We start from the raw sequence: 15,726 nt of genomic DNA, 5'->3' as shown, positions 1-15,726 counted from the left end.
CTGAATGAAAAGAGGGTTATGTCTGAAAATGAATAAGTCAATAACAGAGAATGTGTGCAAATATGCACGCCTGCATTAGAAACAGATTGCAAGCAGTTTATTCGGGTCTCTTGATGCTGGAGAGTAGCTATATTGTTGTTTTCCCATAAACAAAAGCCACTTAAATCATTATCATTATATCTTGGTTAATGTTTGACACACTCAGAACAACAATGGAGGGGCTACACACAGAATCCTTTCCCCCATTTAATTTACTGTGTTGTCTCCGCCTGAGCTTATCTGCTCTCACACAGGGCCGAGTGCACTGCAGCCCCCCCCCCCCCACACACACACACACACTCCCCCACCTTCATAATGATGTGCCCTATGCCCCCATCCACTTTTAATGTACTGCTGTGTGTCACACATGCACACACACACACAAAGAACCCTACATGAATCTACAAATAAAACACACATTTCTCACTTAACCTGCCAATCACAAGAATAAAATCTCTCAGTTTCCAAACAACAGTTCAATACATTTCATTCCCTTGCAGATACACGTCTATTTCTATCATAGTTGCCATAGCAACTGCATCACAGAGCCTTTAACTGTGGATAATTTTGAGGGTACGTATCTACACTTTGCCTTTTTTTTTTAAACATGTGCGATTTGAAGCAAGACGCTCACGTTTTGTTGTGTGTTGTGCTGTTTGCGTTGACACTGAAGTCGAAAGAGATGCGAGATAAAGGGCGATGATACTCTGGGCCAGAAAGTCAGCCAGCCAGGCCTATCCAATCAACAGGAACGCCTGCTGGGACACACACACACTCTCTCTCCATCACGGACAAGGGCACACAATCTTCTACAGAGGAGGCTCCAAGCACACGGTTGTAGAGGATGAAAGCAACCTTTTGTACACACTGTATGTAGCCTTCAAATAAGACAAATCATTGATAGTGCTACTGGATTGGCTTTAAAGGTGGATTATTATATTAATACAGTTTAATATCAGTATTTAGTGTCTCTACTGTGACATGTCTCCATGCTTTAAAAGGACTATGCATACAAGTCAAACAGTGCCCGTGTGGTTTTTTGATGTCTTATAACCATTGACAAGGTTTTTGAACTTTAAAATCATGATAGGAATAATTTAATATAGTTTAATGCCGGGGAACATCTCAAGGCTGTGAAACGTTGTCAAAATCCTTGAATAAATATGAGAATTTAACAACATGTGGACTCTAACAAAGACAAAACACCTCATTTAGGTAGAGAGACGTTGCATGAAAAAGCACTGTTACCAAAATAAGAGAAAATATGAGTTGCCATTTACAATTCCTCTCACGAAAAGAAATGAATTGTCCTTGAAATGGCAAAACTAAATGAAGACATTTTACAACAAACACTTACATGGATTTAATGTTGACGTGTTGAATGTTTTTCCTGCAGAAGGTCCACAGTGCCTGCAGGCCTGAGACTCGTTGGATGTTAGTGAATGGGCAATTAAAACTGGAACACAGTCTACCTCTATAACCTGAGTGCATGCAGAGAAGAGCGGGTAATAAGCGTGAATACAACCCGCTCTGAAGTGTGGGTTTTATGTGACGGAGTGAGCAGAGGTACAAGGTTCTCTCTGCTGCTGAATGCCGCCGGTGGATATAATAACCAGTAATGGCTCCTTTCTGAGTGCTGTGATAATAGTTGTTAGAATCACTTGTTCCAAAAGCAGAACGGCCTTTACATGCGTTAGGATTTTGTGAGTTTTATACAGACAATAAGAACAAATATTTCATTAACAGGTGGTGCATCTGTTATATCAATATTTATTATATATTTTGATATTCATTTTTATTGACTATAAAATATCAATTTAATAGAAATGGGTTTTATTCAGTATATGCGTATACAAATCCTGCCTCTTTTCCTTTCGTAAGGTAAAGCAAATATATTATGGATAGGAAATATGCTTATTTAGAAATTGGCTATATATTTGTGCTATTTATTTATTTTAATAAGATAACAAATGTCTGCATAAAAAAAGCCTATTAAAAAAATACGCCTATAAAAAGTGCCATTTTTCAATTACATCAAAACATATATATTAATATATATATATATATGGATACAAAATATGCCTATACAATTTGATTTAAAAAAGGTTTATATAAAGAAATGCTTTTAAAATTGTGCCATAGATTGTTTTACTAAGATATAAAAAAATATATATAGATACAAAATATGTGTAGATGAAAATACCTCTATAAAATTGTTTTTGAAAATATCATATATGTATGAAAATATTAATAATAATCTTAATAAAAAATATGCTTGTTGCCATTAATTTTGTACAAAATAAAATATATATTTGCCTCAATACAAAACATCGAAATACAATTATTAAAAAACTATTGTAATAGGACTATCTATATTTAAGTATAATAACAAATGAAAGAAATACTAGACTATACACACCATCCTGCTGCAGCCAATGTATGCAGCAACAGTCTCTGAGGTGCCCCACAGCAGCAGAGACGTGCAGTTCCCTGGATGACCACATGGAGTCAGGGTCAGACAACAAACATGCTCAGAGCCGTCCTCACATTTCAGCAGCTGTCTGAAAGAGATGGAGAAACAGCCCTTAAATGTTTTCTCTGAACTCCTCAATCTCTTTGAAGCTTCCAAAGTTATACTTGGGTACAATTGCACAGGCTTTGATCCTGCTGTATCATAATTACAGTCCCACGGACATTTAGTATTATTTCAGCGGAAAGGCTTTGATCAAATAGGCTGGAATCGTCACTCTGAGTTTGTGGACGGATGAGATGTTGAACTGTGGTTGCTGCTGCTCGGTGTGGAGCTGACCCCTTTTCACAACCTCAGAGAAACTCTCCTAGATTAAGGAGCATGATGCAGCCCGACGAAATACACTCCCATCTCTAAATCTGTGACCTTAACAAAGACCATGATGCAAACTCAAAGGAACAAGAGTGCATAATCAGTATTTCGAATGCAAACCATCACCATACGCTATCGCTATCCCAGCTAAACACATTACCTGAATGCAAATTGTGTAAATTGTAGTGTCCAATAATCACTTTGAGGTAAAAACACACTTGTATAAATGTCCCAACATTTCTATAACGTTTCAACGCCTTAATGTGTTACTTATGCGATGGATGTATCTTTATTTATAATTATATTACTAGTGTGTGCTTTTCGTCTTTATATTTAATATGTTTACAAAACATGTACACTTATACTGTTTTTTTTTTTTTACTTCTGACTACTGTGTTATCCATGCTATTAAACAGATCCTTCCTGCAGGTATCAATGTCCACCAGCAGGGGGCACTCTCTCCTAATGTTCCTCCCCCCTCTCCCTCCCCTAACGCTCTCACACTGAGGCCGGCTGCCACACTCATCCTCGTCTCCTAGCAACCGCAGATTCCTGCCTCCAATCACTACGGATACCGGGAGGGATGGAGGGAGGGAGAGAGGGTGTGAAACGAGGAAGAGGGGGAAGGAAAACTGAAAGTGTGCAAAGGTTAAAGAGGCCCTATGTGCTTTTTGAGATTGTCCCTTTCCTGTAGTATGTTATGTAGGTTTTAGTGCATGTAAATGGTCTGCAAAGGCTAAAATCCCTGAGTTCTCTCCCACACACTCGCCTGAAACGCCTCCATTAGACTCCTGTGTTCTTCAAAGTAACATCACTATGTAACACTCGCTCTTCTATTGGCTAGCGCTCCAACACATTGTACGTGATAGGCTAAGGGGCGGGACATCTCTAAGCGGTTGACCAATCACAACAGAGCCGGCCAGCTAACCAATCAGAGCAGACTGGGCTCTGGTTTCAGACAGAGGGTGAAAAGAGGTGCTGCAGCACAGAAAATAAAACAACATAGATTAGCTCCATGGCATAATGCCGAAACCCGCAAAATAAAGCAAAAGTCTAGACAACTTGAAAGGATATGGCGTTCCACTAAACTTGAAGAATCTCGCTTAATTTGGCATATTACTCTCAATGAATATAAGAAAGCACTGCGTAAAGCGAGAGCAGCCTACTACTCTTCATTAATAGATGAGAATAAGAATAATGCAAGATTTCTTTTCAGCACTGTAGCCAGGCTGACAGAGAGCCACAGCTCGATTGAGCCTTCTATTCCCATAGCACTCAGTAGCAATGATTTTATGTGCTTTTTTAACGATACAATTGTTACTCTTAGAAACAAAATTAATGACGTCTTGCCTTTGACCAGTATAGTGTTATCAACAGCTCCCGGAAACGTAAGTTCTAATATTAAACTAGATAGTAAACTAGAATGCTTTTCAGCCATTAACCTTGAACAATTAAATTCAATGATTCTCTCTTCTAAACCATCAACGTGCATGTTAGACCCAATTCCAACTAAGCTGTTGAAGGAAGTTTTTCCATTAATTAGCACTTCTTTATTAAATATTATGAATGTGTCTTTATTATCAGGCTATGTTCCACAATCATTCAAAGTAGCAGTGATAAAACCGCTTCTTAAAAAGCACAACCTCGATCCAGAGGTTTTAGCCAACTATAGACCTATTTCTAATCTTCCGTTCCTCTCAAAAATTCTTGAGAAAGCGGTCGCAAAACAGTTGTGTGATTACTTAAAAAACAATGATTTATTTGAAGATTTTCAGTCTGGCTTTAGAACACATCATAGCACAGAGACAGCTCTGGTTAAAGTCACAAATGACATTCTAATAGCCTCAGACAAGGGACTTGTCTCTATTCTTGTCTTGCTCGATCTCAGTGCTGCATTTGATACTATCGACCATGACATCCTATTGCAAAGACTAGAGCACTTAGTTGGCATACAGGGAACTGCTTTAGGCTGGTTTAGGTCCTATCTATCTGAACGCTCTCAGTTTGTACTTGTTAACGATGAATCTTCCACAAAAACCAAAGTTAGCCATGGAGTGCCACAGGGCTCAGTGCTCGGACCTATTTTGTTCACATTATATATGCTTCCGTTAGGCAATATTATAAGGAATCATTCTGTAAACTTTCATTGTTATGCGGATGATACTCAACTATATTTATCAATCAAGCCTGATGAAGTTAATCATCTAAATAAAATTCAAGACTGCCTTAAGGAATTAAAAACGTGGATGACCTTAAACTTTTTGATGTTAAACACGACCAAAACTGAAGTTATTGTACTCAGCCCGAAGAATCTACAAAACAAATTATCTAAAGACATACTAACTATGGATGGCATTAATTTGGCCTCCAGTGAGACTGTAAGGAATCTTGGTGTTATATTTGATCAGGATTTATCCTTTAACACCCACATAAAATCAATTTCAAGGACCGCCTACTTCCATCTACGTAACATTGCAAAAATCAGGCATATCTTGCCTCAAAACGATGCAGAGAAACTAGTCCATGCATTTGTTACTTCTAGACTGGATTATTGTAACTCTTTATTATCAGGGAGTACCAAGAAGTCAGTCAAGTGGCTTCAGCTGATTCAAAATGCTGCGGCTCGTGTACTAACCAGAGTTAGGAAAAGGGACCACATTACTCCTGTTCTGGCTGCCTTACACTGGCTCCCTATAGAACACAGGATAGAATTTAAAATTCTTCTTCTCGCCTACAAAGCCCTTAATGGGCAGGCGCCATCTTACCTTAAAGAACTCATTATACCCTACTGTCCTACTAGGGCATTGCGTTCCAAGAATGCAGGGTTGTTGGTTGTTCCTAGAGTCTCTAAAAGTATAATGGGAGCCAGAGCCTTTTCTTATCAAGCTCCACATCAGCTTCCAGTTTGTGTTCGGGCGGCAGACACCCTATCCGTTTTTAAGAGTGCGCTTAAGACCTTCCTTTTTGATAAAGCTTATAGTTAGGGCTGATTAGATTCAGCCCCTAGTTTTGCTGATATAGGCTTAGTTTGTCGGGGGACATCTTACTTCTTCCTTCTCTCTGTCTGTACCTGTGTACTCTCATGTTCCGATTAACCCAGCTTCCCCAAATGTCTTTCTTTTTGGTGTCTATATACGCCGGGATCCGGAGTCATGGATGATCCTGCAGTCCTGTGTCCTGCATCGCGAGCCCTGGATCTTGAGTCGTGGCTGTGGTCCTGGATCATCGGTCCTGGATGGATATCCTCGTGGATTCATCTTCCTATTATACACACATGCATTTCCAAACATTTGGACTACCTATGTTGCAAATGTATTATCTTTTCAATTTACACATGGCATCTATTGCACGTCTGTCCGTCCTGGGAGAGGGATCCCTCCTCTGTTGTTCTCCCTGAGGTTTCTCCCATTTTTCCCTTTAAACTGGGTTTTCTTTGGAAGTTTTTCCTTGTACGATGTGAGGGTCTAAGGACAGAGGGTGTCGTATTGTATACTGATATTCTGTACACACTGTGAAGTCCACTGAGACAAATGTAACATGTGTGATATTGGGCTATATAAATAAACATTGATTGATTGATTGATGGATTGATTGATTGAGGTAGTATGAGAAAAACAAAGAGCTTTTTGAACATTAAAACATGGAGACATGTCACGGGAGAGACAATACTGATACATCCCAATACAAATATGTCAGTTAAGGCAACAAAACCACTTGTGAAAGCTTAGCAAAATATCAAGGTTTAAATAATGACGTTGTTACGAAACACAAGTAAATATGTATGTTAGTAAAGTAGTTCACGCAAAGTATAACTCTGGAGTTGATGCGGAGGACGTTGTTCGGGACTGTTCCTCCTCGCTAGTCCCTATGTAATCATCTAGAACAGAAACATGACGTGTTCATTCCAAACTACTGCAGCACAATACTTTCAATAGCAACAACAACTATAGAAAAGAAAAACTGAACGTAAACAATGGCACATATGGTGTTAGGCTAGCAAACAATAGCTCTAGCTAATGCTATCTGCCTTAGCTAGCTAGCTAGCCTTCGGGGCTCCATAAAAGCATGGGTTGTCGAACATAAATGTAAGGATAAAATAGACTTCTTTGTTAGAAGTGAGCTTTAGAACAGATAGGGACACAACGCTTTCAAGCAAATAACAGAGCGTTAGCAAAGACTTACCATGCAGAGACTCCAGTAACGCCGTTGCAGAGTCCAGGCCTCCCTCCCTCCCAACGCTAGCCGGTCTATGGCCGTAAATGGTGTCCATTAGGTCAAACCACTTCCAGCTTTTCCTACTGGCACCACTCGCGTTGTTGATATCTTTGACAAAGCGATATTCACTCTTCATCTTTTTGAGTTGTTCCCTACACTGCACGACAGTCCTCGAGTAACCGCTTGTGGACATCAGTGTAGCGACCTCCTGAAACACTTTTATGTTGCGAGTTGTGAGCTCCCGCTGGATCTTATCATCTGTAATGTGATGTAGGAACGTGGTCACTTCCTCGACCGACCACGGCGTGCTTTTCTTTGCCATTTTTGTAGCTCCTCTGTTAACAAAAATGCTGTTTATAAAAATGCTGGCTCCAAGCTTCGCTATATATATGCGAGGCTAGGGATTATTATTAGCAGTCGAGAGTGTTGACGTCACATACTCAGCCTGGTTGTTGCTAGAACCACGATTTTATGAGGCCAGAAAAACGGTGAATTAGCACCCGCTAGCAGGTACTAGGCCAAGTGGAAACGCAACCAAAAGCGGGCCGCTGACGTCACAGCTCTCTTAAACCGGGTTCCGCGCTGCAGTGGAAACGCGCCATTACACCCTCCGTCACAGTTTTAAAAACATTGTCAATTCCAACTAAACTACTTGTTTAGTGAAGGTTTAGATCACATGTGTCAAACTCAAGGCCCGGGGGCCAAATCAGGCCCTTGGTGGATTTAATTTCACTCCATCCTGAGGGTCTCCTCCGCTCAGAGCCTGACCCCAAACATTGATGACCTTGCCCCCGAGATGAGATGCCAAGTATCTGAGCTAGCATCTCAGAGCAGCACACTGAGTTCAATGGATGCTTCCTTCTGCACTTTGTCTCTCACGACAACAGGGCATGTTTGGTTTCTCTCTGAGGGGAATAGTTTGTTGAAGCTGTTGTTGGCCTGTGGAAAAATGTGATAAGAAATTACTCTGGAAAAGCTGCAGATAGAGCCATGAGAAATGAATGCAACTGATTATTTAATGTTTAATGTTGTTTTTATAGGCAATAATGTAAGCTTTGTTAGTTCCAGGTTTAATATGTGCAACAAGTTCATTTCAATAAGTTCTTCAATAAACATTGAACCAGTCCGGCCCTCGACTAGTACCCATTTTTTAATTTTGGCCCACTGTGTATTTGAGTTTGACATCCCTGGTTCAGATCATTGTTTCGGTTAATCAATCAATCAATCAATCAATCAATCAATCAATCAATCAATCAATCAATCAATCAATCAATCAATCAATCAATGTTTATTTATATAGCCCAATATCACAAATGTTACATTAGTCTCAGTGGTCTTCACAGTGTGTACAGAATATCAGTATGACAATACGACACCCTCTGTCCTTAGACCCTCACATCGTACAAGGAAAGACTTCCGGAGAAAACCCACAGTTGAAAGGGAACATGGGAGAAACCTCAGGGAGATTAAAGAGGGAGAGGTTAAAAATACATACATGTATTACATGAACTTAATTAAGGGGAGTAATCAATGTAAATAACAGGTTACATTATTTCTATATTGTCATACTTAGATGAGGCAACTGATTACATTTCTGTCTACAGGTTATTATACAGCATGTTGAGCCCTGGCGGGGGTGTGTGAGGTGAATCACAGAGCCAAGGTTCTTGGGAACAAATTGAGATCATAATTCAAATCAGGCATATTGCAGATTGTGAAGTGGAAGAGAGTGATTGCCCCAATTAAGCCTGTTTGTCTTGAGGGTCCCTGCCGCTCAGGGTCCTCCCACCTCAGCTCCTCGTCCTCCTCTTCCTCTTCTTCTACTCTCACCAGCACATTACATTTGATGGTGCCATCATCATCCCGCTCTGTCCTTGTGACTCGCGGCGGTGCTTTATTACTCCCCTCGTCCTCCGGGGGTCTCTAAGGTGATCTATGTCTCTCTCACACACGGGCAGTGGGGGAAGAAGTACTCCGATCCGTTAGTAAAGTAAAAGTATTAATACCATGGTGTAGCCCTGCATTTGAAATGTTTAAAATGTAAAAGTATATTTACAGTTACAGTATTAAACGTACTTTAAATGTGCCCAGGGTCGAACAAAATAAAAAACACGCAAAATATTGAAAATAATTGTTTAATGATCCCTTAATCCTTCTAAAAGCTGTATAAACTGTTGGTTTGTTTATTCATTACAACCTATTTTATAAATTAAAATAACATCCTTTTTTATAAACAATATGAAACGTCACAATTGTATCAATTCTGAAAAATTCAAAAATTGTGTAATTCCCTAAAAATAATTGTCAAATATAACATTCTATAAACTCTGACATTTTTTAAAATACAAGAACAAACATATTTGTAATGATGAAAAACCTCATATTTAAAAAAAAACATAACATTTTATAAATTCCTAAAACATGTGATTTTTATAAACTCTAACAGATATCATATTTTACAAATTAAAACCATCATAAGTGCAATCTTCATATTCAACTCTGCACGACACACAAAGATTACCTGTACATGTAATGCGTGCAGACTACAAAGAAAGCGCACTTTCACACACACACACACACACACACACACACACACACACACACACACACACACACACACACACACACACACACACACACACACACACACACACACACACACACACACACACACACACACACACACACACACACACACACACACACACACACACACACACACACACACATGATCATCACTCACAGTCACACACTCGCTTTCACACACTCGCTTTCACACACCCCTCGTGTGACCTTAGACAGTAGATCCCCCCGCGGTGGCTGTCACACAGAAACATGCATGACAGGTTCAGTATGAGTACTGAGCCATGTTCAATCCAGCGACACAGCAGCAGTCAGTGGAGTGGGAGCCGATACGATACCTGAAGAGTGACATGAGACGAGAAACAGACTAAACACAATATTATCCTACATTTTGTGATGTAGTTGCACGTGTGAGTTTTTCTAATGGGAGGAAAGTGATGGAATGAGTCCTTAAACCCAGATTAGTGAGCATTTTAGCACTTCAAGGGTTTTCTATATGAAATATGTCAGTAAATACCCACTGGTGAATTTCTTAAGCTTCTATGTGTCCTAGAAATTGCTAACAAATGACTAAACGAGACGACTAATGGTCATAATGCTAACATTAGCTGCCTTTAGCTTAGCACTGTAAGCATATGATATAATCGTACAACTATTAAGGATATAAGTCATATTTTCTACAATTATCTCTGCTCGTGATAGACCAGCAATGTTCATACTGATATATAATATGATTATATTTTACATGACTTAGCTTATTGGTTGAATTTGTTGCACAACACCATTCATTTCAAAGAACATCCTGTGCTTCTGACTGCTGCCACCGCATCACCCACACACACACACACACGCACACGCACACACACACACACACACACACACACACACACACACACACACACACACACACACACACACACACACACACACACACACCGTGCTTGGAAGGAATCTGTCAATGAACGCCTGCAAAAAACTTTAACTCTGAGACGAAGGTGGGAGAGAGAACATGTGTATATACGTCTGTGTGTGTGTGTGTGTGTGTGTGTGTGTGTGTGTGTGTGTGTGTGTGTGTGTGTGTGTGTGTGTGTGTGTGTGTGTGTGCGTGTGTGTGTGTGAATCTGTGTGTGTGGGCACAAGGAAGCGAGGGAAATGCTGGCTGCTGTTGCCGAGGCAACCGTCTCTCTCCCCTCTCCTCTTTAACCCTTTCTCCTCGGCACTTCCTTTTCACCTTCTGTCTTTTACCATGGCAGCACTCTCTCTCGCTTGTTGATGTCCTGTCACTCCATCTGTGCCTCTTCCCCGCGCAGATCCATCCCTCGCAGACTCTTGATTCGTGAGGCTGTTCCCTCTCGTCCTCCTCTTGATTATTCACCCTCATGGCGGCACACCTGTCATTTTGTTAACTCACTCTGTGCTCGAGAACAGTAACGGTTTCTGCTAAACTGTGTTAAGTGTCCGGAAGTCATTGTTTCACTGCAGGATGTGAAAACTTTACAAACACGGGGCTCGAACACGACTGCTGGTATGCAGGAACGTTAAGTACCGTAAACAAATAAATGTCAACAATACTAATCAGTCATTTTGGACAGGATGTGAATGTTTGTATATTTGAAATATTCACCAGACAGGAAAAACAAGCACTAGTTGGATTTAAAGAGGCTCTATTTTCAGGTACTCATCTGTATGTTGTGCCTCTGTTGTGACATGTGTTTTCTCCTACTGCCTGTGCTGCAGCACCTCTTTTCACCCTCTGTCTGAAACCAGAGCCTGAGTCTGCTCTGATTGGTTAGCTGGCCGGCTCTGTTGTGATTAGTCAACTGCTTAGAGATGTCCCGCCCCGTAGACTGTCACGCATGATGTGTTGGAGCGCTAGACAATAGAGAGGCGAAGTCCCTCCCCTTCCGGGGAGCTCCATGGAACCTTAATTCGGAAAAAGTATGCATTGAAGTCAATGGAGAGAGACAGATTATCTTTATCCCGTTTGAATTGTGCCACGAATTACACACATGATGTTTGTCAATTTAAAAGATAATTTTGCAAGTCAAACAAATAAAAATGGGTCGTAAAACTGTGAAGTAACACTTTTGTTTGTGTGAAACCGCTCAATGAACTACATCTCCCGTCTCGCACCACACACCCAGACGGCCGTCACGTTGGAACATTTCACTTCTTTCTCTCAGAACGAGGCGGAAAGTATTAAAAGAGGTGAAAATCACTCCAAGTCTGTGCACGTTGAGAGCTGTGCACACACACAAGGGGAGTGAGTCGGTTCCGTGAGAGCCAGCATGCGGGACCGGGACTCTGGGATTTGTAGTCTTTCGAGTTGCGTATTTTTCATCGTCTTATATTTCAACAGTTTTACGACAAACTGTGACTTTTTTTACATGGAAATTATTTTTTAAGATTGACAAACATCATATGTGTAATTTGTGGCACAATTCAAACGGGATTGAATGATAATCTTTCTCTCTCCGTTGACTTCAATACACAATTTTTCCGAAATAAGGTCCCATGGGGCGGAGGTAGATGGGCGGGACTTAGTGATTAAAGTAATTGTTACATTTTAGTTTGATTCACCCAATCATGTCACTGCTGGTTGCAAAAACAAGATGGCAACTGCCAATAACCCAAACTCTGGGCTTCTAAACAATAGTCCACCAATCGAAATAGGCGAAATATAAAATAGGCGAAAATAAAATAAGCGAAATAGGTGATTTCACAGTCACAACGTCTACTTCTAATACAGTCCGTGGTTTAAACTCTGTATTTATTACAGATTAAATTAAATGAGCTAGGCTAGCTGTGTCCGCAATTTTTCCAGTCTTTATGTTGAACTAAGCTAAGCTAACCAGGGACTGACTGTAGCTTCATACCTAGCATTCAGACACGAGTGATATCAATCTTCCATAGGCAAAAAGCTAATATTTCCTTAATTGTTAAACTGTAAGTATTCATCTCTGTTACAACACAGTTTCCTGAATTAGCTAATTTGCTAACTACTAACAAATTAATTAACAAAGTCCTCGCCTACTTAACTGTTTAATATGATGGTTGTCTGAATGCCAGAGCAAAATAAGACATTTAGAGATAGGGAAAAAACAACAACCTCAATTCAATTAGCTAAATGAACTCTTTTCGAACTTCACATTATGAAAAAAGCCATTTTGGTTTTCGTGGTGTGTGCATTGATCACTCCTCTCTCTGCATACGCTAACAAAGCTGGTGCAGCCGCTGTCCACATGCTGTGTGAAATCAGTGTCTGGTGTTCCTCTACAAGCCTGATGCGCGCACACACACACACACACACACACACACACACACACACACACACACACACACACACACACACACACACACACACACACACACACACACACACACACACACACACACACACACACACACACACACACACACATACACAGTGTCGAGACAAATGAAATTGGTGTGTGTGCGGAGGTGTGTGATCAACACATCAGCCTTCCTTTGTACCAAATGTGGGAATTAAATGCAAAAAGGCATTATTGGTAGGAACAATATCACAGTCACTAACATGATTCATATTTCACCACTGCCTCTGACCGCTTTTTCTCTCTGTTTTATTTTAAATAATATATCTAGTTGCTAGGTAACTGTTAATTGTTAAAATGCAGGTACTTTATAAAGAGCAGAAACAGAAAGGACAGGAACAGAAAAACCGGTGGCAGAGTGGCGGTGTTTTGATGCGACACGGCACTAAAAGCGGAGCGATATTCAGCGAACACATGAGTCGTCTAAGGTCGTGCGTTTCAAAGATGAAGTGAGTTGCTTCATTGGACCAATGGAAGTGCTGCTTCTCTGTCATCTGTCCTTATCTCGCCCTCTTCTTCCTCCATCCTGCTCCCCCTCTCATTCTCCATAATCCAGTGAACTCTGGTCCATAACTCACGGTGCCCCTCTTTCTTTTATTACCACGATGGCCCCACACCGACTCCACCCCTTCCTGTGTCCTAATAAGTCAACCTGACGCACAATATAAGTTGGAGAGAGAGGGGGCGAGAGATGGAAACAGACAGAGAAGTAGGGGTCAACGGAGGATAAAGGGACGGAAAACAGTCAGGACAGTATCTTGTGTAGAATAACGGTACGTCCACACGGCAGCGTCGTGTGCTTCAACGGAGACGCTTTGCCGAACTGCATTGTGGTTCCGTCGCTTTGCCTCCGTTGCTCGATTCGAAAGTGCCAGTACAAGCTCTAGCCAATCAAACCGCATGCTTGTGTGTCCGGGGCGGGAGATTAATCTGATTGGTTGTTGGTAACACGGCAGACACGCCCACCGGCAAGCTTCAACGCGACGCTGCCGTGTGGACTTACCGTAAGATGGAGTGACGAGAGGGAGGTAGATGGAAAGCTTTTGCCTTGAGTTCCGGTCAAATTGCCCATGTCGTCTTTTCCTAACCACTATTCCTTAACCTCTGTGAGAAACATCATGGGGTTAATGAAAGATGATAGGAGAACTCATCAGGACTTAGGAAAAGACAACTGGCTTTTCAATCAGTTGAAGTTTTGCACAGGGGGATAGTATTTGGGTGGGGCAAGCAATCAGAAACACAAAGACAGGAAGTGAAACCAAACCAAAACAGAAGAATGTTCACACAAAATAAAGCAGGCATCATAACATAACCAAACCAAGATAATGCTTTAGGGACGGGAGGCAACATCCAACCCTTCCTTCGTCCTAATAATTCAATCTGACGCACAATATAAGGAGGAGAGAGAGAGGGAGTAAGAGATGGAAAGAGACAGAGAGTATCTTGTGAAGATCGGAACATAAGATGGAGTGACGGGAGTTACAGGGAAAGCTTTTGCCTTGAGTTGCAGTCGAATTGAAAAATCCGCCCGTATCGTCTTTTCCTAACCACTATTCCTTAACCTATGTGAGAAACGTCATGGCGTGAAGGAAAGATGATAGGAGAACTCATCAGGACTTAGGAAAAGACAACTGCGGTGCTTCGAGAATCCGCCTGCACTTAACGACGTCATTATGATATGCCAGCGGACGTTATGAAACTACAGTATTCCTTAAATCAGACTACTATGAGCGCACCTCGATACTCACCCTCCGGTTCACACGTATTAATCCACATGAATCCCAATGCGTATGATTGTATTAAGATATTGTAAAATAAACAACTCGATTCAATATATGCATAACTTGTAGGACTACACATCCATCAAACATGTTTAAGAAGTTGAAGAAGTCCCACACAACTCGGTAAACACTATGAATTCTTGACTTTGATCATTTTATTGTAATAGACATTATGTTCATATTTCCCCTTTTGATTTAATGCTGTGTTTAAACTTAAAAAACAATGCAAAAGCACTTTGGAAAAGGACTTACAGTAAAGATCCCACGTCATGGCCATTTCTACTGACCATATTTCCATTGTTGAGGTCTACTAGAATAGATTTACATTGTGCAATTTTCCAAAACCACATTGGTTTCTCAGCATCTCTGTATAGTATGTGTATCCACTCTCTCCTGCCCCCCCCTCCCTGTGAGCCCAGTGTGCTCTGATTGGTCGGGACGTTGTGAGGCTCGCCGCTGCTGCGAGGAGCGGACAGGTTTCCGGGTCGGCGATACAGCGAGAACAAGCTAAACTCATCATGAGCACATGTAATGGAGTTAAAAATATGTAGACATAATTATTAGTTATAAATTACGATTTATAATAGGTTGTGAATTTTATTTTTATGAGATTGTTTCCTTTTGATATTTTTGAGTTATGTTTCTGGTGGGAACACTTTCCCGTTGCACATCTTTTCCCATTTCCTGTATGTCATTTCCGCTTTCCCCTCACATTGAAGTGATCACTGCTGAGGGTAAGCTGTGCTAGGAATTGTATTATAGTTCCAATTACAATTACAATTTTGTGTGGTAAACCGGCTATTTAAATTTATGAAAGTTACGTATGTTGTTAAGTGTCAATTTGGGTATATTATTAACCCGTTTTTGTTAAGTTTCCACCGTAAGAAATTGTATTTTTGAGTGATATCTACAG

This window comes from Pseudochaenichthys georgianus, chromosome 8 (genome assembly GCF_902827115.2).
Source record: "Pseudochaenichthys georgianus chromosome 8, fPseGeo1.2, whole genome shotgun sequence".
Lineage (NCBI taxonomy): Eukaryota > Metazoa > Chordata > Actinopteri > Perciformes > Channichthyidae > Pseudochaenichthys > Pseudochaenichthys georgianus.
This window is presented reverse-complemented; position numbering follows the sequence as displayed.